The sequence below is a fragment of the Bombus pyrosoma genome, linkage group LG10 (assembly GCF_014825855.1).
Source record: "Bombus pyrosoma isolate SC7728 linkage group LG10, ASM1482585v1, whole genome shotgun sequence".
Lineage (NCBI taxonomy): Eukaryota > Metazoa > Arthropoda > Insecta > Hymenoptera > Apidae > Bombus > Bombus pyrosoma.
In genome coordinates, this window is record NC_057779.1 from 9,595,613 (window position 1) to 9,623,455 (window position 27,843).

The 27,843-nt window shown below is 45.5% G+C and overlaps 1 protein-coding gene across 5 annotated transcripts in view; it reads right to left on the bottom strand.

The window, feature by feature from the left end:
* LOC122571461 (frizzled-2-like) overlaps nucleotides 1-27,843 on the bottom strand; it is a 127,913-nt gene that overhangs the window by 46,698 nt on the left and 53,372 nt on the right. For 2 of the 5 annotated variants that reach the window (XM_043735211.1, XM_043735215.1), the window contains exon 1: nucleotides 5,733-6,367. The exons of 2 other annotated variants lie outside the window; for them this stretch is intronic. The gene's annotated coding sequence lies outside the window, so the exon portion shown is untranslated. Of the gene's footprint in view, nucleotides 1-4,834; nucleotides 4,859-5,732; nucleotides 6,368-27,843 lie in introns of those variants that run through there. One more of the 5 variants, XM_043735216.1, reaches the window with a different exon arrangement.

The window sequence follows — 27,843 nt, forward strand, 5'->3', positions numbered from 1 at the left end:
ACAAAATATCAATATCCAATGTATGAAACTGCGCTCTATCTCAACAACGTTAATTCGTATCTGGCAACGATTCATCGAGAGATTCCATTGAAAGCAACGCTGCACTTTCTGCGTAACCTCGAAACATCGTCGATTCAACTGCTCGGTGGACCGTGCTCCGAGAAGCCTATATTTTAACCAGAAACGTGGCTGCGTTTAACGGGCGGAACGAGGTAGTTACGAAGAACGTATTCATCCCGTTGTCCCTTGCTTCCTGAAACGATCCAAAAGGACGTCGACGACGCGACATCGCCCACCTGGGTGGCGATATATCACGAGAAACGAGCGAGGATCGACTTCTTATTGGCTTGGCAACTGGCATCGTCGTCTCGAGCAACATGACTAATTATTGCTGTCCCGGTTCGGTGCCGTCTAGTTTACCTTTGCACGCTTTCCCGCCCGTCATTTCTCACGCGTCGACGCGACCATAGGTCTCTCAGTATTTCTCGCGCGATTCGCACGCCTTTTACGCACCCGCCAACCACTCTCCAACTGGTGTCAACTCGAAAAACGAGCGTGCACGTTGCTGTCACCGTACGGCATCCAGAAAGGTGGTTGAAACGATCGTTCTTTTTACGTGGGTGCTGAGAGGTATCCGCCAAATGATACAGTGGCTCGCAGAATTATTCGAACGTTATTCCTGATAGGAAACTCGTACGTGTATATCGTGTGCGTTAAACGGAATTTGATCAACGCTGTAACGAGTAGACTGCGAATTTTTCATGCGTTTATGGGAGATTTCAAGGTACCATATTTTCAGAATATACGCAACATGCAAAGAAAGTATGTAGATTCAATCTTTTGAATCGACTTTCGCACAAATAGAAACATCGGTAGTCTAGTACGAGGCGCGACTGTCACGACTATGAAACGCTGAAATTTAAGGCCAATCTGAGAACATACAAACAGTATTTTCGCAGAATTCCTTAAAGTATAATTATCAGAAATATGGAAATCGCGCGAAGAGGATTAACAGGAGTCGAGGAAAATTGGTTTGCGCAACTTGATCGAGAAATCGATAAAAGTTGGAAATAAACGTTTGATTCGTCAAACAGATCGTAAGTAATACTCGATATACAACAAGTTTGAAACTTTCCAGTAGCAAATATCGCAGTCGGAAACTCGGTTTCGAATAAATATACGCACGGCAACGGTAGACACCGCATCTAAGACGTCGAATCAAAGAGACCGAAGAAAGTCTATTTATATGGTTGCTATTTAAAGAGAATCTATTTAATAACTCACCAAGCACACGTGCATTTGATACTCCGAGGCTCGACAATCGACTTGCGACCATTTCCCATCAAAGGGAATATCAGAAGAGCGTTTATTTATATACCGGTTGGCCGATAATCCAGCTTCAATTAGCACGGCCAAATCAGCCGGGGAAAAAAGTGAAAAAGGAGAATTTCTTTTGTGGGCGCCTCGCTTTCACGGTGTCTTTCGGTCTAACGACTTTGCCCATTTTTCTCGGTTGCCGTTTTCACGGTTCGTTTCACGATCGGCGATACGAAAATACCAGCAGGTACGCCGTTAGGGTACAGAGCGGTAGAGTATTAGTTGCCACTTGCGACACACGAAGGAACCGTTTTCGCATCGTTGGCGCTACAACCTGACAGTTTCATCGTACAACTCCATTTGCGGTCATTTTTACCACGTACGATCTGCTTTCGGAGTTTGCACCGTATCTTTGATATTACTCTTTCATCGAATCATATTCGATAATACCTTTCGCTAGGTTCACATTAAACAATCGAGGATAAAAATGCGTGCAAAGGATAGAATGATAGATCTCTGGGAAACTACATGCCCGTGGTAACAACAAAAATACAATAATTTGGAGGAAACAAGAGAGATCAAACAAATAGATAATTTCAAATTACGAATACGGTGGACTCTAACGAAATAAGCGAACGAATTGTTTCTTTATTGCGTATTATATTTTACCACGTTTCACGCAAATTGAAGATCGTTCGAATTCTAAAAAAGAAAAAAAAAATGGAGAAAAGGAAGAACAAAAGTAGGAAATTTTGTAGGTGCGGTATTTCAACAAAGATATATGAAGTCGTCGCAAGTGCGAATGTTCTAGGAATAAGAATATCGAGATAACAAGGAAGAAAAAGAAGAGAAGTACGTTCAAAATGACTGCATCCGGAGTTCTAGCGCTGATCTTCCCCCTCTTTGACGATCGGTGCCCTGGACGAGACGACCAGCCTCGTCAACTTTGTTTGCCGATGACATCTGTGCGCTCTCGTAATTGCGTACCTGCTATTCATACGCGATGAGACTACGACTCGAATAAGGACTTCTATCAAGGACGCGTGTATGTACGTCTATGCACGTCGAACCTACGTTTATGCAAATAACAGCAGCCAGACTTCGCGTCACGTAACCAACTCGACCGCGAGAAACGCGATTCTTTCTCGCTCGACGATTGATTGCTACGGGCTGTTACGTTCTTGCGTGGTATCTTGACGAGGGTTTAATTGAAACGTAGGAATTAGACGTTCTCGATGGGGTTGTAAATGCACGAGATGCGTGTTACCTTGTCATTTTCGTTTAGCTGATTGCTCGAACACTCGCAAATTGCACAAAGGATACAACCTAACAAACAGGAAGATGTGGTACCCCGCTGGGGGTAGCCACCCACGCGGTAATCAAACGGCTAAAAAAATTCACCAAATGTCCAAATTGGACAAATTGTGAATTGAAATTATTGAATAAAAAAAAAAAAAAAAAAACTTGCAAATTTATTTTCGCCATTGGGATCGATAGATTTCTATAAACCATTCTTTTTCTTCTACCGTAAATTTGTACCGTAAGAAGAAGTAATATACGTACTATTAATAAATTACAATGGAGTTTGAATATCTCTAAGAGTATTTATCGATTTATCGAACAGCTTTGAATATTAAACATTTCTAATTAAGTAGTTTTACGACAGAGGAAGATGATTCTCGAGTTCTCGTGCTGTAACTTAATTCTCTAGTCCTCGCGATGGTCGTATGCTTCCATAACTAGGATTATAAAATATTACCTTCGTCGAAAGCTAATCGTCCAATTAATAACTTACACGATTCTAAATGTCAAAATGTTCGCACGGTTTACTCCGTCTGTCGTATAATAGACAGGAAGATGACAAACAAATAACGGTTGACTAATAATTCCAGACTAAGGTAATAATTATTTAACGGTTGTTAGTCGAATTAAACGAGTAGGAGTTAAGATCGTAAATTGCATATTTCGTAATAGATTCTTGCGTAGTTCTAAAGCACGTTAACAAAATCCCCCACAAATTTATGTAACAAGTAATTTAAATATACGAAGCGCTACGAGAATACCTGGCATCTGAAAATAACTAGCGACAAGACCCGCGGTTCGCGATGTGTTAACACATTGTTGACCCGTCGCGAGCATACTCGTATTTTCACGCGCAAATGTTGTCGACCGGCCACGAGTATACTCGCCTGCTTGTATACGCATCGACTTGCGCAATTATTAAAATACATTAAAACACAAAATTCACTAAGTTATTATTACATCATTGTTCGATACTCCTTGACCTTTCGGGTATCAGCGAATTAATCAAAGTTTAGATTAAATTTCCTAAAATACGTAAATCTTTCTAAAAGGAAGAACTCGAAATTATATGGAAATAATTCCACGGTTTTAAAATGCACGTCAATTTTCGTATAAAACAGCTAGTCGACGACGTCGTTAACGATTATACCGACTATGATAATCTTGTGTTTCTACGTTGCGTTCTTTTTAAGATTGCAAAACAATCAGAAACAACGTCTACACAGAATTTAACGTTCTTATACTATTATTATATTACGATCTTTATTCCTATCAACGCTAACGGTAAGAAACGGACAGCTGCATAAAAATCTTATCCGCGAGCAAAAACACGGTAAATAAGATAATGGTCATAAATCACAAGAATTCACTTATCTATTAATTTAAAAATGACTCACCGCAAACCCAATTCCGATTTTAGAAAGCGAGACCTTACAGATAAGCGGGGAATCGCGATAGCGTCGATACTCGCTCATTGTGCGCGTAGAAATTTTCACAATTTTTCACATTTCACATATAGCCTTATTACTCGCATAGAGGAAATCGCGCGACTAAAAAACGGTAACTCAGGAAATTTCCACGATCGGCAAGTGTTGGAAACGGAGCAATTTAGAGTAAAACATCGACTGTTGGAAACAACGGACAGATGGAATGTATTCGACGCGCTTGTTACCGAAACAAAAATCAGCGTGTCACGTGGCCACACAGCGCGAAGATCGAACACGTTCCACGGCGATTTTCTTTTGCCTTCGAATCCTGACAGAAACACCGGGCACTTTCGCTTCTTTTCAGCAAGCTCACGATTGTTTCCTTTCACAATGTCATCTTTTTCTGTTTTCGACTCGTTCGCGTTGGAATACCAAACTAATCTTTTGAATATCAACGCTGCCAAGAATTATTCTACGGGATGTTGCGTCCTATACAAAGTTGCTACGATTCAAACGATCGGAATCGATGGAATTTAGCCGGAAACTAAACGATCGCGCCTCCTTCTCAAAGAAAAATTTCTATCGCGCGATCATAAAGATAAGGTATACGATTATTTTGCAACAGTCGGAAGTATCACTTTAAACCGGATCGTGCGCGTTCGTAAATATGCGAGTTTTCATTCTTCTCGTAAAGAAGCATCTTTCTTTTAACTATATATACATATACATATTAAAAAAAGGAATACGGTGTAACAAACGTAACATAATAAGAGTAACTATGCGCTAACCTTGACTCCTCTCTTGAACTGTCCAGATCATTTCACGCTCCATCGAATTAAAAACCATATTTCTACCGGTTTCACGCGTAGCTGTTCGTCTCAATTTGTGATCAAACCGATTTGTACTCGCAAATAGTCGACTATGCGTAAATACGTATACGGTACGAGACAATGGTAGATACAAGCGGGAATCGGCATAACCGTAAGCGTCGTTGCGACAGCGCGCACTGTCTGCTGTATTTCGAAAAAGGCCTCGGACTGCCTCGTTTACCGAGCAGCTCCGTATCCCCTCGGTGTATACCAAAACCATCGGTCGCGATTTGCATGGATGATTTCGCGGGAGAGGGACACGAGAAAAGAGGATCGGCGGGCGTTTACGTTAAAAGAACAGCCAAAGAGAGAGAGTCAGGGAGAGAAGGGTTTTGGGAAAGAGATTCGGCTATACAGGCATCGGAAGAATGAAATAGAAGGGGAATTGGAAGCAAGGTCTGTGTCGTTCGGTATTCAGAATGCAGAAACGAGCGAGGAAAGAAGAGAAAGAGAGAGCGTAGGGTGGCTCGGCAGTTTGCGTGCATGTGTTTCTCGTTGGTCCCTATGCGCGAGAAGAGAAGAAGAGTCCGTGGAGAGCCGCGCGAGCCGACCAAGAGAGGAAAAGAAGAAGAGAGGATCGAAAAGGCTGAAGATAGAAAGAGAGAGACGGAAGCGAGAGGCCGCAAAATATATGCTGCATGCTCGTGGATGCTCGTTTGCAGCGTGGCCGTGGAGGGACGGAGATAATCGCGGGTATACCGGCTACGGATAGAGCGAAACGGAAGAAAAGGAGAACGTGAAACGGTTCGCCGAGGAGGCTGGTCAATGGCAGGCCGGCTATCGGAACACCCTTCTCGAAAACAAAGCCGGATCTCACCTTGATTTATCGCTGAGTGCTGCTGCCGCGATACTGCGTGCTCTTGCTCCGGACTACGCTGCCGCCGGGGTGAACTGCCCCGGCGAAAATTAATCCATTATCAGGCGAACGAAAACGGAATAGCTCAGCTAGTACAAAGTCCAGAAAACACCACTCAGCTACTCTGTACTCTGTACGAGAGACCTCGACGCTCCTTCCGGACTGCCTCTCTGCTCGTGCGCTCTACTCTTTTTTGGTCGCCACCAAACGACTAACCTCCGTCCGTCGGAATCGCGTCTACACACTATATACACACAGTGCTGCCCGCCACTCTAAATCAGCTCTGTAAACGTATGCACGGTGCACGGGTAACGTGTGTCACGGCTAGCAATCGAATGCTTACACACGGCAGCGGATCACACAACGCGCGCTACGTCCCTACGTCCGCGTTCCCATCCACGCACAAAGACACCGGACCCACGTATCTCCAAATATTTTCCTTCGTGCGCACGCTCCCGGACTGGCTGTGCGAGATAAGTACGTACACGTTCGTTCGTTCGTTCGTTCGTTCGACAGCCAACTACGAGGCACAAACGCGATGCGGTATAGATACACGTGCGAGTCACCGTACCGGGCACGAACCACCCCTAACATCGGTCGAGAACGCACTGACGTGAATGCAACCGAGGAAACACGAAAGCGAAGCTCCGACCGTGTCGGCGTCCAGAGTGGGAGATCCCTTTCGGTCGAGTTCGGAACGCTTCGGCGAGCCTCGCGTCTCCCCTGTCTCCGCACTCTGACGCTGGATACTTTACACAAGCGTAGGATTCTCCCGTTCTCTATGTATATACGCTCGCGCCATATACCCTGTATAAGAAGAGTCAGTTCGGACGTGTATTTGGACTCTGCTCTTCTCTCTCTCTCTCTCTCTCTCTCTCTCTCTCTTCCTCTATCTTACTTCGACTCTCTCTCCTTTCTCCTTTTTACTTTCTCCCACCGCTCCTTTCGCATCGCTCCTTTCTGCCGTAGTTCGCGCGAACGCCAGCTTCGAGTACATGCACACACCTGTTTACGCGTATACGTGTGTGCACGCGACGCGTACCACCTTATACCCTCTTGCGGCAGTCGCCAGTCACCACACGCGCGGTGACGTCACGCTGGGCGCCGTGGCGTGGATAACGAGATGGCCCGAGTCTTCCCCGGGACCCTCGATCGCTAATTATCGTCCTAGAGGTTTCGCCTCGTTCCGCGACCGGTTTGCTCCTTTTTCCTCTGTTCCCGGCCTGCTGCCCGGCAGACAGAGAAATCGTGCGGCCCGAGGAGGCACCCGGCAGTCACCCTTCCCGGCCACGGCCGACGATTTTCGTTTCGGAGCGCTCGTTCCACGGTGGCATTAATGATGTCTCGTGTAGGTACAGTCACGACCGGTTCCTCGGGACCTACCTCCTATCAAGATCGAGTATCTTCGACCAGCGACTCGCAGGACACGCCAAGGGGCAGCCGAACAATTCCCATCTAGGGTTTCACGCGGTGTGTAAGACGCGTCGTCCTGGTCCACACGCGATCCCTCCAGCTACGCTGGAAACGTACAGATGGACGACCGTGCGGCGTGTTCCCAACGAGAGATCTGGCGACGAAATTCCGCGAGCGTGGACCGTGCGAGTGCAAAAATGAGCATCGCGTCCAACGTATAAATAACGAAACAGCCTTGTTGTAGGTGGCTGCGAGGGCCCGTGCAATAAATAACGACCTAGCGGAGCACACCTGCAGCGACAAGGCGTGTCCGATGGACGATGAAGTTTAACGTTCCTCCCTCGTTTATTTCTCTGCCCAAAGCTATTGCAAGACGCGACACCAATAAAATGCTAATCGCCCTTCCTCGTTACGTCGCGCCCTCTGCCTTGCCTTCTAGCGCGACCCCGGCAACGGGCTGGTTATACACGCTGGTTATCTGTTATTATTCATATCGCGTGTATTATCGTGCATTATCGTACAGCGTGTTTACTGATTTGCACGCTATAAAATTACCGTTAGCTGATAACATCGCGTAACATAATTTCTTCTAATAAATATCCCGTACGCAAATGCGTTCAATCCGTTATACTCGAAATGACAGCGCTTTTCAATATTCAAATTCATTTTTTTTTTCGTGGAAATCGAACGCTTGCCACGTTTCTTCGCGGATAGATCGCCGCGTTTTCAATTTACCTATTTAGAGTGAATTACTTCCTTGTCGATCGCCTACCGGACACCCTGTATACGTCGTACAGGAATGGCTCGTTCCCCAACAATGAGTTCTTTGAATTGTAGCGTGACTGAGATAATTGGACGTATCTGTTACGATGAACTTTTTTCTACGATGAATGTAATACATTCTCCGAAGTTCATTTGAATATCTAAATACTTAACTGCCTACGATCTCGACATCCGCCTCTAGCGTAACTAATCCTCTCAGCCCACCTAACCTACATATTCTTAAGCAATTATCAATGACATTCTGTATCAATTACCATCGTTAATTATATAAGACGTAAGAGAAATATTAGAAAATCAATTAGTTTCGCGTTAAGCTGTCCGCAAAGTACCGTGAAGGTTCGCGGCCTATTCGACCAGCAGAGTGAGTTCTAGAGAATGTACGGTGTCCCCTGTTGTAAACGCGCCGTGTCCTCGGCGTCTCTGTGGCACGAAAGGGAAGTTGGAGCCCTCGGGCCACGGATACTTTCCCCGGCGCTCCCGGAATAGCTGCAGAAACTGAGGGTAGCTTTTTTCCCCGCAATGCGACGAGCACGGGTGCATAGGAACGTCGAACGACGACAGAGGTTTCGTTCTGATTACGATCTCGCGCCACCCCGATGTAAGGAGCGCGACAATGACGACTGCAATTTCGAGTACGAGCAAGGTAGTTTCGTTATGGCCTTCCGTCTGCGGGTGCTTCCAAGGAGCTGGTCGAAAGTTTCACGGAATCAAACGGTTTAGCGTGTATCGAGATCGTATGCATGAGCTGTATAGAAAGCAGATTGATCGACTTCGTAAATCGAGAAGTAGAAGAAAATAAGATCTTTGCAAACGTTGTTTCTTAAATTGAACATACATAATATAGGAACACAATACGTACAAGTTAATTAAAGAAGCTAGCTTAAATTCTCTTGCGTAGTACCAAAAAATTCTCTCGCCAAACACCAAGGTTAAAAAGAAACGAAGCTTCACGAATGACAAGTCGATCGATCGTTCTATTGGGCATAAAATTGCACAACTTGTAACTCGTCGAGTCTGTAATATCGTTAAATAAATGACAAATTACGATACAAGAAAGCCACGATCACGCGCATGTAAAACGGAGCGAGATACAGCAGGCGAGATAGGTGTAACCTCCGCAGCTAAAATTACGTTCTATCAATTTATATTCGCGGCGAATAAAAACATAGACGATTGTAGTATGTTCCACGCATCTCGATCACGACGCGCTATCACGACAAGGTATCTCAGATTATCCGAGTACTTTCATAGCAGCAGGCTGTAATATAGTAATCGAGCAAGTCTCTCCGCGTGTCGATTATGGCCCCTTGCCAAGGACTCGAGCGAAAGAAAACTGCCAACGGTTCGCCTTACGCTCCTTATTAAATCCAACAAGGTTCAGCAATTCGAGCGAGAGTCAGTCGACCCCTGGATTTTCGAGAAGCGGAGCACGGCGATTCGTTCGCTCACCCCGATACGATTTATCGAAGAAAGGAAGGATATTAATTAACGAACCGACGCGGGAAAGATTCCCGCGGACAATGGGCACAAGTTTTTCCAACGTCTAGCTGAAAAGTCTCTGGCTGGCGAGGGGAGAGAGAAACGAAGAATTGTTCCGGCGGCAACAATGCCCCGGCTAGAATTCGCCGTCGAACTTAAATTTTAAGAGTCACTGGCACGAATAGACTTGCCGACCTCCGCTAAAAAGCGTTTTTTCCGCCGCTCGAATGGACCGCGAGCAGTTCGCCGCAGAAAACCCTTACTTTCCGCGCGACGAATAATTTAAGAGAGAAGAAGATGGCAACTCAAACGGAAGAAAACGAAGAGAGACGGCGAGAGACCCGGTGGAAAAGTTTTCGCGCAACTTCTTCCTTCTTCTCTTCCTCTTCTTCTTTTTTTTTCATCATTTGTTCGCTTCTATCCATCGATTTCCCGAACGGCGATCGACGTCTACGACGGATTTTCCTCGGCGACTTTATTGTGGCGGCGCGCTCCTTTCCGAGGATTCAATTTCATTCTTTCTCGTCGCCGAAAGCGGGGGTAACCGGACCGAGGGTGAGCGTCAAAGCGAAAGTTTCCATAATAACGCCTTTACCGCCGATACTCGTGCGTCCTCGTCGCCGGCAGAAAGCCAGGAACTTGCGCAAACGAACGTGATTTTTGCGGGGTCACCGAGGCAAGCCACGACGAGACAAAAGAATCGAACTTCGTTTATGGATCACGATATATGTTACAGTAGCGCCCACCGATTCTTGGAAATGGGACTTGAAGTGAACTTCAAGCGTGCCGAATGAGATAAAGCGCCGAACGAAACTTGAAACCGATCTTTATGGATTGTTCGGGCAGATATCGATACGCACGAGTTCGTGTTCGCATGTGCCAGGTATCGGCATCTCGATCGCACTCAACCTTCCTCCTTCTTTCGGTTGGATTTGCGAGAGTCACCTGCCCAGGCAAGCGTTCAGTTTCGCTCCCAAATGCGGTCGCCAAAGTATGCATTCGCTACTGCGAATGTAGATCAGAAAGAAACTCAATTACACGTAACCGATGAAGTTATTACCGTAACGTCAGAGCATATTTACGAGCTGTTGCCGCTGTCAGACCATCGAAGATGAAATTCCTAACGATTATCGAGGTTCGTTTAATTTTTTCTGCGTGTCGCCATACCTATTAAGGAGACGTATATCGTACATACGTCGACGTTACACCAGTCTTCTCGCTTAACGTTTACATCACGACAGAATGGTTGATCGAAAGAGCAAGGAAACTCGCTGCTTTCTCGTCTCTGTCTCAACCAGAATGGTTTCTACGAAGTCTTTCAGAACAACGACTATAGACTCGCCGAAACAGAGCTCTTCGTTACCAACAGAAGTTCTAAAGTTGGTTCTTCTATTTGGACGCAGAAGCGAGCGAAGAAATATAGAGTGCCTGAATACTTTCAGCAGGATGCATTCGATGTAAAAAAACTCGCTGTTCGTTTGATTTTTCGCTATCTCTGAAAACGGAACGAACAATAGAATTCCTATAACGCTGAATCACGTATGACCACCTTCCTTTCCCATGAGTAACATCAAGTTTCCCTATACATGTAACGCTCTCGATGAAGCCTCGTCGATCGCCGTGCCTTTACAACCAAATAGAGTAACCAATAGAGCGGACCAATGGGTGGCAGGGGAGGGAAGGAAATTCTGTTTTCCCGTGTTTTTCAACGCGTGACAGAGCGAGGTCTATCGGGATGAAGTCTTCAGAAGCGGCACGGCAGGTCGGAAATACAGGTTTTTGTCGAGGTATGGAGAAGTTACGACTCTTCTTCTCCCTCCTAGCTCGAAACCCTAAGCACAGACCATTGTTGGGTCACATTGGTTGACATTCACGGCGTCCAGGCGTTCCATCGGCATGCTCGTCGTCACTGGGAGGAATCTCCGGGGAGAGAGGCCTCCCAAGTCACAAAGGATCTCTCGCTTCTGCACCCTCGAACTTCCTGCGCCGTAGGAGCCGCTTTAGAAATCCCCCGAAACCAATTTATCTTGAGAAGCCTGGGCTAAGCTAAACGGATTTTCCCTTGGCTGGCATTAGACGCTTTTATTCGACGTGAAATTAGCTTACCGACTCGCCGAATCGATCGTCGCGAATTACTCGCTCGCTCCTCGTCCAAAAACGGCGAGAAGGAGCTACAAGGATCCTGTCTGAATCAGGACCGTCCTCCTTCTCCTCCCTGTCCCCTTCCCCTCTAACCCTCCAGTCCCGATTCTTAATCGCTCCCACGCGTTACCCGGTAGCTTCCTGCCATGTTATTGTTTCGCCGTGCGAATGACGATTCCACGTTCCGGACTAACGAGCGAGTTAATCCAGGCGTCCAGCCGCATCGCGAAGAAAGAATCGCGTCTAAGCGACTGCGCTATACTCCATCGTGAGATTACCACTTCCTGCGACCTATCTTCCACGGTGTACACGCTTGTTTCGCTTATTGCACGCGTACACGTGTATATGTGGAAGGTGTGTGGTGCGCTGACCGACGACGACGACGACGACGACAACGACGACGACTACGACGACGACTACGACGACGCGGCCGGGTGGTCGGGACCGACAGATAACGCGACCATATCGGTGCAACGAGGAACGCGATCCAGGTGCATACTGCATACACGCGAGATACGCTGTCTGTTTTTCCCTCTCTTTTTCCATCCGTTCTCATTTCAGTCTCTCTTACAACAGTCTTTCTCTTTCTCTGTTTTTAAGCTTTCTATTGTAACGGTTTAACGCTCGAGCGTTCCAACGGTGTCGTTCGTTATCTGCTTATGGTTAGCGATACCGCGGGTTACGAAAGCGCCCGTCGTTTCTTTCTCTATTACAGCGGCGAGAGTTCGGTGAGAAAAAAAGCTTCGACAACGAGCCTCGAGCCGCCAGTTACATACAACGGTGACAAGAATTCTTCAGATACAGCGATTAAGTTACGGGCCAAGCCACTCTACGTTTCGTTTCGAAACGCGGACTCGTGCAAGTAGCGGCCACGTCGAGTCATCCTTGCTTTCCACTCCAGACTACAGGCTTCGGAGTTCGAAGGTTCTGAAAAGGAAGAAGGGAAAAAGAAGCGAGAGGAAGATGGTAGAGACAGAAAGGGAGGCTTAAATGACCGATAGACCGACGCTGCGGGGTTCCGTTCAGGCTCAACCAGTTTCTGGACACCATTTCTCGCTCGAGCTTCCCCGAAAAAAGGCGCAGTTACGCGCGTATTTCACTCGAAATGGACTTGTTCCTTTCTTGCCCGCACCCGAAACGGAGCTTCCTCTCTATTGTTCGCCACGTGAGAGAACGTACGCGACGTCTCTCCACCCAGGGACGTTTTACAGAAGTTTGCAAACACTGTAGGCGATCTTCTGAGCACGCACGAGCGAACGGCGAGCTCTGTCGCGCACGAGGATGATGAACGAGGATCGCCCTCTCGACCAACCACCGCAACCACTCTGTGTTTCAAACGTGGCCACGGTTATTTTATCCGTGAGATCCGTCCGTTCGTCGCTGCATTGACAGCTACACGGACGTGGAATAAATTATGAAAATAAAGAAGATTGCCTATCTATCAGGAACAAGAGGAGACGTCCTCCTCCATCTTGTTCGAAAGGTATTATGCTTTTTCCAGTCGGTATGCGTGTTCGTGGGTTATGCGATACGCGCATATCGACTCACCGAATAATAATTTGAATAACTATCGTTGAACATTTTTACGCCTATACTGTACGCGTTACATAACATTACGTTTCCAAATTTTCTACATAGTCATCTTCTTTAACTGTCGCGACGAAAGTTTCGCGTTACAACGTCTTTTAATACACCGGATCTGTTAGATTTTATTTAGCGGATTGTACGATCGCTGTCTCGAAATTATGTCGACGAATTATACCGAGATATTGCTCTCTCCCACGAATCCTCTTTCAGTAGCGCAGAAGGGAGACTTTTCACGGGGAACTTAATAAAGTTCCTCGCCCCTGAATCGTCTTCCGCCTCTCGCTTCGAAGAAAGACTTTCTCCTCCCCGGACGATCTCGCAGATTTCCTGAATCGAGCCGCGTCTTTTAATCGAAACGTCGTCTGACGTCGAACGAGCAGGTGGCTGGATCGCGAGCTCGATATCGCGAGGGAAAAAATAGACAGGGGTAAGAAATAAAAAATGCAGTCGCAGAACGAAAAGGGAAAGGTCTCTAATAAATCGCCCAACAAAGGACAGTGAAATCGAACGACTCGCGGACCTAGTAGGAACGTCTTGGGAATGTCGCGTGGATACGTCCCTCGGGGTAACCCGAGACGAGGAAGAACGAAGGGAGGAGATGCCAGAATAAGATTTAATAAATGCCACAGGCCACAGGTAGGCGACGTCTTAGCACCGCAAAGCCGCCTACGAGGAGTCAGATTTCCTCGAGACTTGGATAGCTCTCTGCTCTTTCGCGCTCTCCACTCGTGTCTTCTTAACCAGCGCATCCGTTTCGTTCGATGTACGCGCACCGTACGCGAAGCGGACACCTCGTGTGTGTCCACTCGTTTCGCGATTCGTTCGGCTACACAATGAAATTCGAATCGAATCGAATGGAATCGGATCATCGCGATACGTTGCGTTGCGTTGCGTGGCGTTGCAGCGGTGGCTGACGGCGCCCGCGTTGAACACGGCCACGAAAATTTCGTATTCGGAGACTTCAACGCGTGGACGTGCACACGGTACAAATGTCGGGTGAAATTATTCGAATCGGCCACGGCCACCCCCTCGCTTGTCAGACCCGTGGAACCAGGCTGTCGCTCAATGCGACTATTCACGCTCTAGCGAAAGTTCGAGTTTCAAAGGAGCTTTAATTCGCGGCCATTTTTATGCAAAGAAGCTGATCGCGCGGCTGCCCGTCGCCGTTGGGAAGGGGCCAATTTAATTTCGCCCTGTCTTCTCACTTTTTTACTACGCAATGGAAACGCCGGCTTTTCACCCTCGAATCGTTTAGACTCTTCCTGAATAGCTAGTAGTTGTAAGAACCGTATACAGCTACGTTTTATATAATTCGTTGCTTTTAGAATTCTTCTCAATGGACAAATACCTGAAGTAAAGTAACCGAATAGTTGAGAAACGCGACACGAGAGTTTCATCGTCGGAATGTTATTTTGTCGTTTATATCGAAACGATAAAAAGCGAGGCTACGGCTATCAAAAGTAGCAGCAGGCGGATTAAAAACGATCGCGTCCACTTGGTTCCGAGTGACATCCGAAAAACGCGAAATATTCCGAGGATATTCGCGGGTATAGCGTGTTCTCGCATACCAATGAAGTAGAGCTCGTTTGACGTCAAATGGGCCACGGTGTTTCGACGAAACGCGTTATTTTGTAACAGAAAGTATTCAGCGTGGAAACCGTAAACACCGTCGCCGAGCGATATATTGGCTGAAATGTGGCTGCTTGTAAAATTCTGGTCAACGGTGAGTCGGATTTTTGCGTTCGATCCTCCGGCCAAATGGCAATCGTATCGCCACTAATAACGATCCTTATCGCTGATCGTTTGTTAGACGTTGAAAATGTTGTTTCCTATGGTCGTGCCGGTAAACGCGCTCTCGCTGATATTAGCTATCAACCGTCGCAACTAGTTGCTCGAAAAGTAAGCATACGCGGTACTTTTAGTCACGATTTGTACTAACGTAACTCTTTCAATTCCTACGTGTCGTTAGTTTGCTAGAGGAACGATACGAGCGAAGAAAGTGAACCTTTTAGAAAATCAGATTTATCGTGGAAAGTCTGACACGTGTTATCGATTACTCGACTATTTGACCATCAGCGAAATTGCGTTAGTTCGCAAGTTAATCGGTGGCCTTTATAATAAAAATTTGTCGATTATAATCGACTATCCAGCAACGAATAACTTTCACGTTTCGCAATATGCAAGTGTAAGAATTACATGAGATCTTTAGAGACTCGATTCTCGCTGAGTCACGAACATATTGACTTTATGCGATCGATGTTTTCTTTCTCAGGATAAGTATAATAGGATGTTCGAAGAGCGGTGTATATTTACCGAACTATCGTATAGTTGACGATAGAAGCTTATGAATACCTCCGTGACTCAGGCTAGATAGAACGATACGTAATTGACACTGTTCGTTTATTTGCAAAGATCTTCGATACTTGCAGTTCCTACGAAAGAGCGATAAACTATTTACTCGCTCCGTTCATATAGGCATTTCCAATAACCATCGTTTTCCGAAGTACTTTGTACAAACCCTATTCTTCCAAAAGTTAAAGCTTTCTAAATCGTATTTCGTTCGTTCCTAACGATACGAAAGTGAAAATTATTTTCGTAATTAGGCAATCGTCGTAGAGTCAACTCACAAACGAGATCCAGCATCAACAGCTTAAATATTCCTCATCATCCCCAAAAACGTCCGCCTACTGGCACGCTTCGACTACCGACGGTCACAAATTCTTTTCCCATGATAGCTGCGCTCAGTTCCCTCGGCTATCGAGCGTGAATAAAAATTCGAAATTCACAAAGATACATCGGAGAACAACGATTAGAGTAGTAAGAGGAGAGTAAAAAATAAAGGTGACGGGAAAGACGGTGGGCGCTGTTGGTGTGGCACGGGTTACCAGGCCCGCGTCCATAATAAAGTCGTAACGTACTTCTCCCCGTAAATTCGACAGAATATTACGGTACACCGGGGGACGCGGGGGTCTGTTTCGTTTGCCGTAAAGTCGCGGCCGGTGATCAACGGGAAATTTACCGACGTGTCAGATCTCTTCGTAACCGAGCACCCTGGTTCCACGCTACGCCCGTCTTCCACGCTCGTTTCACGCAGTATATCGTCGCGTATATATAAGAGAAACGCGTCGATACTCTCGTATTACGTACGATGTCTCTCTTTCTCTCTCTCTCTCTCTCTCTCTCTCTGTCCGTCTCTGTCTCTGTCTCTGTCTCTAGTGAGGTATCTGTTTCTATGGGGGGTCCTACGACTTTTTCGTCTTCGTCGATCGCTTACTTTTCTTCTATTTTTTTCTCCGTTTTTCATTCTTTTCGAGAATCGACGTTTAAGGAACAGGAAATGCCGGAGACTCAGCTTTCTAATATGCATTCGCTCGCGTTCGCTGGAACGAGACGAAACTGTTGGCGACTGGGTTATCGTACACGATATCTAGCCGAGACGACCACTGTGCCGCAGGGTTTTCCCTGGGAACAGATATCCTGATTTCATTTACAAGCGACGTATCGGCGGATTAAGATAATTCATTGCTGTTTTCTGTCTGCGAACGATCGGACTCGCCCGGAGAAACTATCCATTTCACGGGTTCTGTGTGCTCTTGTTTGGCTTGTATAAATGCAATTTGGTAAATAGCGGTCGTTAGGTGGATATATCATCGAATTTACGCGTTTCTACGATACGGTGATATCGACAGCGATATAAGAACAGTGAATTGCAACTCTGGTAGCTAATAGTGGATAGTATCAGCTGGTACGAAAAATAATCCTGTCTTTGACGATACGTAAATAAAATAAAATATATCTTTCTAATATTTTTCTTATTACGATTTTTCTAATTTCACACAGGCAATTCTGTTCATTTTTCCAGAATTGAAATTACCATTGAATAGTCAGCGTGTTCAACGTGTATCCAAGATATTCAATGGAATGTTACAGGGAACTAAATGCATTTAAATTACAAGCAGCCTAACCAATTCGATATTCACAACGAAAAATCATTCTACGTTTCCCATGTTTCTGTATGTTGCATTGCAACGTAATATTTATATGATACAAGAGACCGTCGTGTTTGAAGGAAACGAATTTTTCCGGAACCCGATATACTTCGATCGATTAACGCAAAACCCGAGAGAAACGTGTGGTATCTAGAAGCAAAGAGCAGACGACTGCTTATCGAGTTGGAGCATCTATTCTCGAAGCACGTTTCTACGGTCCTCCGTAGGATGGTGTTCGGGAATAGACAGCGAGGCGGCTATCGAGCGAAACGCATCTGGTCGGTCCTCGCGAGCCGTTAGGAATTATAAGTTACAAGCCGATTTGCCTTGGTGCATATCCTCGCAACGGATCGGGGCTCACTCGACTTCTCCGCGTGTTGGAAAACGATCGCCGGCGTGGGCGTACGACGTTTCACGCCGGTGGTCGGATTTTTCTGCCGTGAAGAATCCGGAACAATTGATTCAAGAAGCGGATGGTACCTGGTCAAGAGATCGCTCGATTGAACAAGGGATAACCTTCTTATCCACGGACAGATTTTAACGCAAAATCTAACACGGGTAGCCCCGAACGACATAGTTTCCGCTCGACTTGGTTCACGGTAGACTTCCGTTATCCGGTCTCGTTTTAACCGGTTTCTGCTTTAAGCTGTCGCATTTTCGTCGAGATGAAAACAACCGACCAGTGAAAAGATCATTGGCGCATACGACAATCGTCCGAGTCGCTGCATACGATATACAGCATCGCAAAGATGTATCTTATTTTTGTAAATTTGTCGCAAGGAGATGGTACAAACAATCGTGAATCCTGTGCTCGGTACGGCTTTTGGGTGATTCGCTTACGGAAACTCGAGTAAACCCGAAAGATCATTAAGAACGATTACTCGATAACGAGTTGGTTCGATCAGTGATAATGATTATTTGAAACGTTCGGTCCCGTAACAGCCGGTTAATGCCGCGAGTTCATCGCGCCAAGATTGAAAATCGTTATTGCATAGCATATTACACGAAGCGTGTATTTACAGGTACAAACTATGTACGTACGCAGTTGCGAGTCAGAGACGAGATAAATAAAGATAAGATGAGAGCCACCGCGGAGAAAGTACTACTCGAAGCCGCGATAATGTACAGTTGTACAGCGGAGTTTAATGAGCGGCTACGTTTCGTATGATTTACACGAACCGCGTTGGGCCGCGAAGAGAAACGAAGTAAAAAGGCAGAGAAAGAGCGCCATGACTCGAAACGCGGTATCGATGATTTACGCGGATCGAGATTAGGTTGGAGATAGCCGAGCGACTACCGCGCAACCGGCGCCCACTCATAAATCCTCCTAAGATCTTCGACTTTGAATTTCTGTTTGCACGATGGAAAAAGAATCCTTCTTCTCTTTCTTCTTCCTCCTCCTCTTCTTCTTCTTCTTCTTCTTCTTCTTCTTCTTCTTCGTCCTATCCAGCGTACTTGTCCCTCTTCGATTTCCATCGCGTGTACGACGCCTGTTCTCGCACCCGTGAAACGCGCGTCTGCCCCGTTATTTATTGGCGTCGGACGATCAGCCACGAGAATTTCCGTGTAAACCGTCCTCCAATTAGATACGCGCGTGTTACGCGACCGGAATCCAGCTTGTTGATTCGCGTTTCGACGTGGATCGCTCGTTATCCGCGTCGATGGCGTAGCCGTTTCCACGCGGATTAAAGAATCGTTCGCGTGTACCCTAATTTACGATACAGGCGAGCGTCGTTCGCGCCGTTACCGGCGTGAAACTCGCGGTTTAATTAACGGTTCGGAATTATTTAGCGACCTGCATCGCGTGTGAGAACCGCTCACGACGGGGTAGCCGGGCTTTTTTGGCCACCAGCTGACAAATGGCCCGCGATACGGTTATCGATAGGCTTCGTTAATAATCGGCCGGACCCGTGCAGTTTCACTTTCTGCTTCCGATACCGCGGACTGATTAATCGCGCGTCAGCCAATTCTTGCCTCTGGGACGATAAAGGGGAAGGTATGTGCAGAATAGCTGATATCGATGGTTTTGTCGATTAATGCGTTATGGTCTATTAAGACTTTTCGCGACGAGGGCATACACCAACCATTTGTTACGTATAATACGTTTATCAATTCTGTAAATTGGAAAATAAGAAGAAGCGACGTTACAAACACGGTTCTTTACAATTTGCCTTGCAGTTTACTATTACTAAATTATTATCGATAATACCGCTATCTAGTTATCCGCTAGTGGAAATACATACATTAGGAGATTTCTTTTCAGATTTCTTGAAAACTAGATTTATATACCAACGAAGCAATTTATCTATGAAGTGTTAAACGTATCTGCGTATGGAACGTTAAAATTAGTATCGAAGCGTGCAAATCTGCTAAAATTACTCGTTGCACGAAAGGATCATTGGAGGGAAATGTGTAAAATTCGACGGTACAAACAAAAATGCCAGCTAATTTACTAGTTTGTTTTTTTCACTATGAGAAATTGAGTTTTCGTTAAAAATCATACTAATTTAAAGTCTCGCAAATTATACTGATATCAATTTAATTTTCTTTCAATTTACTAAGCGCATTAGAGCGGAACCGTCCTGTCATAGCAGGGTTACCAGCAAGATGAAGTTTTCCACAGATTAGCCTGTCTGATATAATATACTTGTTTGATTTAAGTGGAATGTCAACGTATGATCTATGAACGTTCCAGCACGCCTTGTACCTGATATCCTTAAAACATACTTTTCCCATAGCGAGCCATTTCTTCTAAAATAACGGTTCAAACGGGAGTGTCGATACTTCATCGACATCTTTCGTGGCAATATTTATGGGACGCAAACGCGTTGTACAATTGAATTAATTTCGTTAGTAAAATTCTACGAGAGTCGCGAGTCATAAATTTGCTTCCCTAGCAGCAACGAAGTCGGTAATGTACGAAATAAAAGTTTCCAAAACAAATTGTATAAACTACAAGTCACTCGATTATCCCGTTCTTAACTTGTCGATTCATTAATATCATTAGTTGATAAATTATCCCTTGTCGTAACTTGTCAATTCGCTGATGTTACAAGTTGGCAAATTATCGTGCGGGAAAGTACCGAGAACTTACCACATGCAGCGTGCGCTTGTGTATGTGCATACCAAGCCGAAGACAGTCTCGGCTCGATCGCGACCGAACACGCGGGGCGTTCCTCGAGCCTTGGCGCGTGAAAAAATCCCATGAATTATTTAAGATCGCAGGGCGTACCGTGCGCGCCAGTGTTATTTTAATTCGTGGGAGTATTTTCATATTCCAATGGGCGCCACGGCGCAATGCAACGTCTATCGTCGTCGATCGTTCGACGAATAGACGTCCGTGCTTCCTCCGTAGCATCGGACAGACACGATCGTCTGACTCGAGTGGCAAGCGGAAGCCAGCTTCTCCTGTCTCTCTCGTCGTGGAAAAAGGGAGAAGCTCGGACCGACCGTCACGGAGGACGCGGTTGCAAGGGGGTTGCGGAGGGCCGAAAAGGGAGAGAAAATGGCGAGCAGTGGAAAAGGCGTGGGCGGAGGTTCGTCGAGAGTTGCGTATTCACGGCCAGTCAAAACAATCGTGTCAAAGAGAACGTTCTGCTACTCGTGAATGGGATAGTCAAACAGCATCGTAAAACATTACAGCTCGACGATGCGATCGAGCATGGCGAATGATGGATCCTCCTGTAACGAGCTGACCGATCGGCTCGAGTGTGTACCTAGCGGTTCGTTTAACGATGGATCGCTCGAGTGGTGTCCGTTCGATACGTCTGCTTGTAAATCCTAATAGAATTTACTCTGTTTTTTTTAGTTCGCTACTTGTCGAAGGTATTTTTGCGTGTGAAGTTTACGTGGGTGGCTTGGTAGTACGTACTTAGCGAAGAATGATATTGCTAGTTTGGTAGAAGAGCGAGATAGCCGCGGAGAGGAAATTTTCGAGGAAATCGAGGTAGAAGATTACTAAATTACTACCGATTGCTAAACCGATTCTTTCTCTTTTAACAGTCAAATGTTTGTACATACCGTTGGTTAAAAGCGTGCCATCGTTACGCGTTCCATAGAGGCGTCATTCCAAAGTAAAGCAAACATGTTATCTATATTATCTAACAGGCAAAACGAACCACTGTTTTCCTATCTTTCTCGTTGCGTTCGTAAATGTACGAATTTGCATAAGTATGTGCGATCTAACTACGATATACATCCTAGTGCATAGCTTAGCTTTAGAAGTAATGTTCGCAGATATTTAAAAATTGATGATTTCTCAAACGAGGCAATATGTCTTCGCGGCGGAAGGGATTAGATACTTTTCAATTCCATTTCTCTAGACTCGTTCGAGAGTAGGAGGCACGACCACGCGTGTCGGAAGGTTCTATGGCATTTTATTTATGCGTACGATTTGTGGAATTTACGGCTACATGTGATAGAGAGGACAGCTAGATAAGAACGACCCAGTTCGATATTTCAGTGGCGGAGTGTCATTAAGACCGGAAGCGGATAAAAGAGATACAAGAACGGCGGATCGGCTCATTCTCTTGCTGGCTGTCTCGCGGAATCGATCCCACAGATGGTCCGGGGCCGAATGCCAGATCCGTTGCTGCGGATTCTATTTTCGGAGACGAAAACGTCGTGACTCGTGCCATTTCTTCCACAAAATCTGCTACACCGTTCAACATCTCCGTCTGGAGGATATCCATTAACTTCTCTGTCAGTAAATTAATAGCTCCGCGTTGGAAACTTTTGGACGAAATAATTATCGAGCAAAGAAATATTTCAAGCAGAATTCATAACAGAATTCGTACAGCCGAATTTCGTCGGAAAGAGATCTTATTTTTAGTAAAAAAATTTTTTAATTTTCAAAGTTATTTTTGAACCAAGATTGCACGATGTGGCAGGGACGTCGATAAGTATTAAGCTCTCGTAGGTTGTTTCGTAAACTGGATCGTTGACAAGCTAAACGGATTGGAAATTATGGAACGTAGAGATACCGCTATACCGATACTATTATATTACGTAATCGTTCGTCGAGTCAAATATTTGAAACATTTTCGATAAAGATAGATAAATATCCAACTTCAATTTCCACTATAAATTTTACTACACGGTGGGGAAAACTATATTTGTCTAGAGTGTGTTACGTATAAAAGTCTCATTTTCCACTCAAGGAACTGCAACTGCGATTCGCCTCGTTGCTCGAAAGATCTGGTTTCATTTCGAAATACGAATTTCCCAACGTTAAAGCTACCACGTCGTATGAAATATGTCTGAACTATAAATTCTCGATATACGTTTCACGAAGAATGAAAAATCTTCGCGTATACGGTCGGAATTCTTCGAGGTTGCATTTTCTATCGCAGTGGTATCGATTAAATATTGCACGGGAAACACGAGACACGAAATAAAGTGTTACACGACACCGGTGGTGGCGCAGGTATAGAGCGTTCTTCAAGCACGTCTACCTAAGTAGCGGCGAACGCCTCGGGAACGAAAAAAGCGAGGCTCGAAAAGCGGAAACACGAGAGGGTCCAACGCGACCGTGGCGCCTCCGCGCAGAAATCCTCTTTTTGCGCTTTACGAGGCCCTTAAATCTTTCAACGGTGTCCGCTGGCCGTCGTCCATACGGAGGAACGCCCTGAACGATGCCCGTTCAATCTTTAACGAGCGAATAAATGATTTTTATGCAGGAGACCCGCGATACATAAAACGCGCCATCACCAACTAGGGATGTGTCTCGGACTCGACGTAATTGAACGACGGACCGACGGCCACACGGTTAATTCGATCCGCTGTAAGAACCGCGACCGATGACACTTGAGTTACGACACCGAGTCAAGATTTTCACGCGATACGAGGAATGATCGACGATTACGGGGCGATATGGTGCAGGCGTTCCAGGTGGGAGAATCATTGGAGCATCGGGTACTTCGTTCGTCTTATTGCGGGGACGACGATGGAGCGAAAGAAACGGCGTTGGAAATGTGGAAGCGTTGAACGAAGATCATGTGCAAGGTAATTTTTTAATTTTCGCGTATAGCGGAATTTAAATCAGCGAGTCGATTATTATTAGAACGTCGATTAATGAAAAATTGGAGGTGATTGCACGCAAGAAAGTTTGGAAAATGAGAATACGATGTTGCTTCTGTTTAATATTAATATTTATGAAATACGACAGTTTAAAAGTACAGTGGGAGTACTGAAACGAACGAACGAATTTTAATAGATTGGATACGACAAAGGCGCGATAATTCGAACCGTAGAGTGCAACTGGCCGACGTATTGTTACCTCTAAGGAGAGTAATAAATGCGAGCTATCTGTCTCGTTTGATCAATTATCATTTGATCACGGAATCTCAATGATCATTTATAACCTAAGTCATACTACGGAGTGTAACCTACTCGCTCGAGGAGATCAATTATTCAGCTGGTTGCAACTAGAGTGGCGTAAGATCCCGGATGATCTCATCGATCAACTTGATCGAATTGTCGCCCACGCTCTTATACTATACATATTATGAAACATTCTCTCCAGATACAGCGACAGTCTACTTATTACAACGTACGTTATTATCGAAGAGAGTTTCTCCATGAATTTAAAAGTATTGCTCTTGTCAGAATATCGATAAATCGAAACATATTAAAATATTCTCTGTCCTCGTAGTTATAGCTTCGGTTCTCGCAAAAATTCGTCGACTATACATCTTTGAATGGAAAGGATTCCTTAGCTACATGTTCCTTTTCAGCCATACATTGCAGTTAAAACAAAGAAATCGACAAAAACCTTCTTATCAGCTTCTTTTCCTGCAATCTCCGATACCAAATAATTCGTAACACGCAATATTAAATTGTATTCCGATCATTTCCGTCAAGTGCGCTAAATGAGCGTACGAAAAGAGAGGAAGAAGAAAAGAAGAAAAAGGAACAAGGAACGAACACGTTCGACAATGTATTACCGTCTAACCGGGGGAAGCCAAAGTTAACCGCGCGTTTAATACCAACTTCCTCCCGCTAAATGCAAAGTAAACGGTGCACGGGGGATTACAGCCGGCAGGAAAAAATAATCGAAAAGAACCTTTCGCTGGATCTATTGTATCTACAGAGAAACGGTGGCCAGGGGATACGGTCGGCTTAACTGCGTCGGACACGGAGTGGCTCGAATTCTATTTGTTGGATTAACGGAGTCGACCGGTATCGGCCTCCTTCCACCCGTTTCACGCTCGATATAGACTCTCCGGGAATCAATTATCGACGTTATCCCGGTACTTCCACGACCGCGCCGACCGATTAACCGACCGCGCATTAATTGAACCGACGATGACCGGGCAAATGTCGTTTCGAATTCAGACAGCGAACAGTCGCTTATGACACTCGTGATAACTAAAAAGTACGCGAGATGGGTACCAATTAACCGACTGTTATTTAAGCGTATTCCACGTAACCAGCTTCTCTTCGAGTCGGACATCCGAATTGGATACACAACCGACTCACGCCCCAGCTCGCGTCTTTTCCACCGCGTTCGTTCGATCAACGACTCGCCTTGCTCTTAAGCTTAAGCTGTGTTCTCAACGAAGACCCTCGTTGTTGCCCGCTGTTGCTGTATGTTTCAAAGAATATCCAACGGACATTGTCTTGTAGCAATGTTTTGCCCACGCTGTAACAACCGACGTATTCAGAGGGAAGCTGCATTTGTTGTTGCAACGTGTTTTAAACGGTATCCAACGAACATCGACCAGTAAAGACGTTTCTTCCTCGCAACAAGTTATTCGCCCGTAAATGCGACGTAAAACGATCAGTGACAGTGGAACGGTGAAACTATGTGATGAAAACAGGCAATTTTTGTTACTGGTAGCGAAAACGCGAAAAAACACAAAAGAAGAAACATTCGACGCCAACCAGCAACTCTTCGAAGAAACATAGAACGTCGACAAAAATTGCCGATCGTTCAGCTAGGAAGTAGCTTTATGCGCTCTCTCTCTCAGCCCCTGTCTACGTGTACAGAGTCCACGTTTCTCTAGACAGAACCAGCTCGTTGGTTCTCCTCGATGCTAGCCTGTACACACGACCAGGCCTGGAATCAATTATCGGCGTTTTCCATCTCCGTGCAGGCAGCGGAGGCGAATTCGATGCCCGTAGCTTGGATCAAGGGTACACGGGGATCAGTCAGAGAACGTACGAGAGGAACCACTTAGATCTGACGCGAGACCCAGCGGGATACGACGCGATGTCCTGGACAGCCTGGGAGTGTCTGGAGAGAGCGTTTGCCCGGATCGAGGTGGCCGTGAAGGCGAACGATCGACGTTGTAGAGGAAGCGAGGCGTTTAGATGGAACGACGGAGATGGGTAGAGAAATGGAAAAGGGTTAAAAAAAAAAGAGGAAACCGTGGGGAGAGGCTGGAGAAAGAGAGAGAGAGAGAGAGAAAGAAAGAAAGAAGAGAGTAGGCCCGCGTGGGTCCTACGTACTAACTTACGGGCCCGTGTACCTTGTATGCCACACGCTGAGTGACTTATGACGACCGATACGCCAGCGGTTCTCATCGTGACCCCTTGCTGCTCATCGCGCGACGATCTAACCGGGACCAGAACGTAAACCGGTTGTTAAGCAAATACCGGGGCTGTCGTGGTGGCTCGCTTCCCTGAAACCAATCTCTGGCCTGGCGATTTTTATGCAGCGCGGACTCCAATCGACCGACCCCCTCCCCTTTCTCGTATTTAAAGATGGAAGGACGTAGAGGATGTTGGGAGTCGAGCAGCAGTCGTGTTCTTCGAGTTGGATGTTGCAGAGAAGTTTCAGTATTAACAAGACAGCGTACGAAATGGATACGAGTCGATACGCACTTTCGTTTATATGGTACTCGTTCGACCGCGGGACGCCAACTATTTGATCAAATAATACGTTTCTTCTCCTTTTATTGCCACTTATTACTAACTTTACCAATATTCGAAGAATATCGTACAAATTATTTACAAATGGCAGAAGCGTATACGTTTTACCTTCGAAAGGCATACTCAAAATTCGAACGCGATATCTGAAAATCCATATCTGAAAGCGAAATCAGCGAAAACATTGGAAGCCAAATGCTCGTTACAGTAACTAGAGAATGAACAAAATTGACATCTGGGTTGTATTTCTCCGACTGTCTTCGGAAAAATATGGATTTACATAAACCATCGTAGCGATCGTAGCAGTAAACGACTTTACAAGCTGCTTGTTAATACGATAATGACGGAATGGTATTGGAAATGCAAAATAATCGATTTTTCTGCCAACAAGTTACAATCTTCGTGTTTCATAAATGGCTCGCGTCTCAGAGGCAATAACGTTCGTCCAGTTTTTCAGAATTTTAAACGCTTAGTTAATCAAACAACTCTGGAATTACAAAGTACCTGGACAGATCGATATTCCACGACATTTGCAACTAGTTCAACATTTCGTATAAACAACCAGGAAAAAGAAGTGACAGGGAGCGTTTGATTAAAACCAAGAATATTGAGTAACACGGTGTATAATTTGAATACTCGTTCGTCTAATTATCTTCCAGCGTACAAACGACAATTTGAACGGGCGAGTCAATCAAGGAGTCAGTGGACGATGACGACGAGGCTAATTAAGAGCTGCGGGGCGGCCAATTCCGTCGGACGTTTCGCGAACGCCAGGTGAAACGCCATAGAACGAGATTATAGGCGAGTGAGCCTCGCGAACCAGACCAGTTGATAGCCAAAAAAGGAATGGAAATTGACCGAAGTTGTTTTTTGTACGCCGATTGCGCAAATTGTTTGCGCGCCGGTATCGGTATTAGTCATTTTCCAATTACGCTCGATAACCAAGCCGAACGTTCACCCGCCCTAACTGCATGCCGCAATTCGCGGCATTACGACACGATTCGATTCGCTGTGTTATATCGCATACGAGTTCTTCTACAACGTCCACGAAATCCAACAACGAGAGACGCGCTTTAGCATGCGGGCTGAATTCGCCATACTTTTGAACGACTAACGACGCTTTCTGAGCGATCAGTCGGTCCGTTCGGGTACTGCTGGCGAGGTGAAGCCGATCTGTATGGGGATCAAAGAGCCACGGTGACTCGTGAATTTCTTTGAACCAGACGCGACCGATTAGCTGGATTAAGCATTTCATTGGGAAATGTAGGTTAGACTGGTTTGAGAATTTAAAACGTTCTTTGGTTGGCGTTGGAGTTTTCTTATCTCGTAATTCTTTGACTAATCTCGTGGGCAAAATAAGGTCAGAGGAGTTCGTTCGGAATAGCTGTAATACAGGAATTGAGGATCGAGGTTCTATCGTTTTATAAACATTGATAAATTGTCACATTTTATTTTTTTAGAGTAAGTATTTCTCGTTTAGAGGTAATTTTCTTGACTGATTGTTAATTACTTATTTTCAATCTGTGCGATCAAATTTACCACATCTTTCCTATCTATATAGCCTGATCTATATTCTCTGCGAATAACACGTTCAAAGTAAACCAGTCTCGTAATTTATACCTTATGCGTAGTTATACGGACCAATTAAGAGATGACGAATCTACGAGTACGAGAATCTATCGAAAGTTGTAAAATTCGCGACGGATCGAAAACGCTGTTCGATTTGTTTCTGGGGACACGAGCAGTCGACATTCCAGAACTTTTACTTGCTGCAACGATCGCGGGAAATCTGGAAGTCCGTTTGTCGA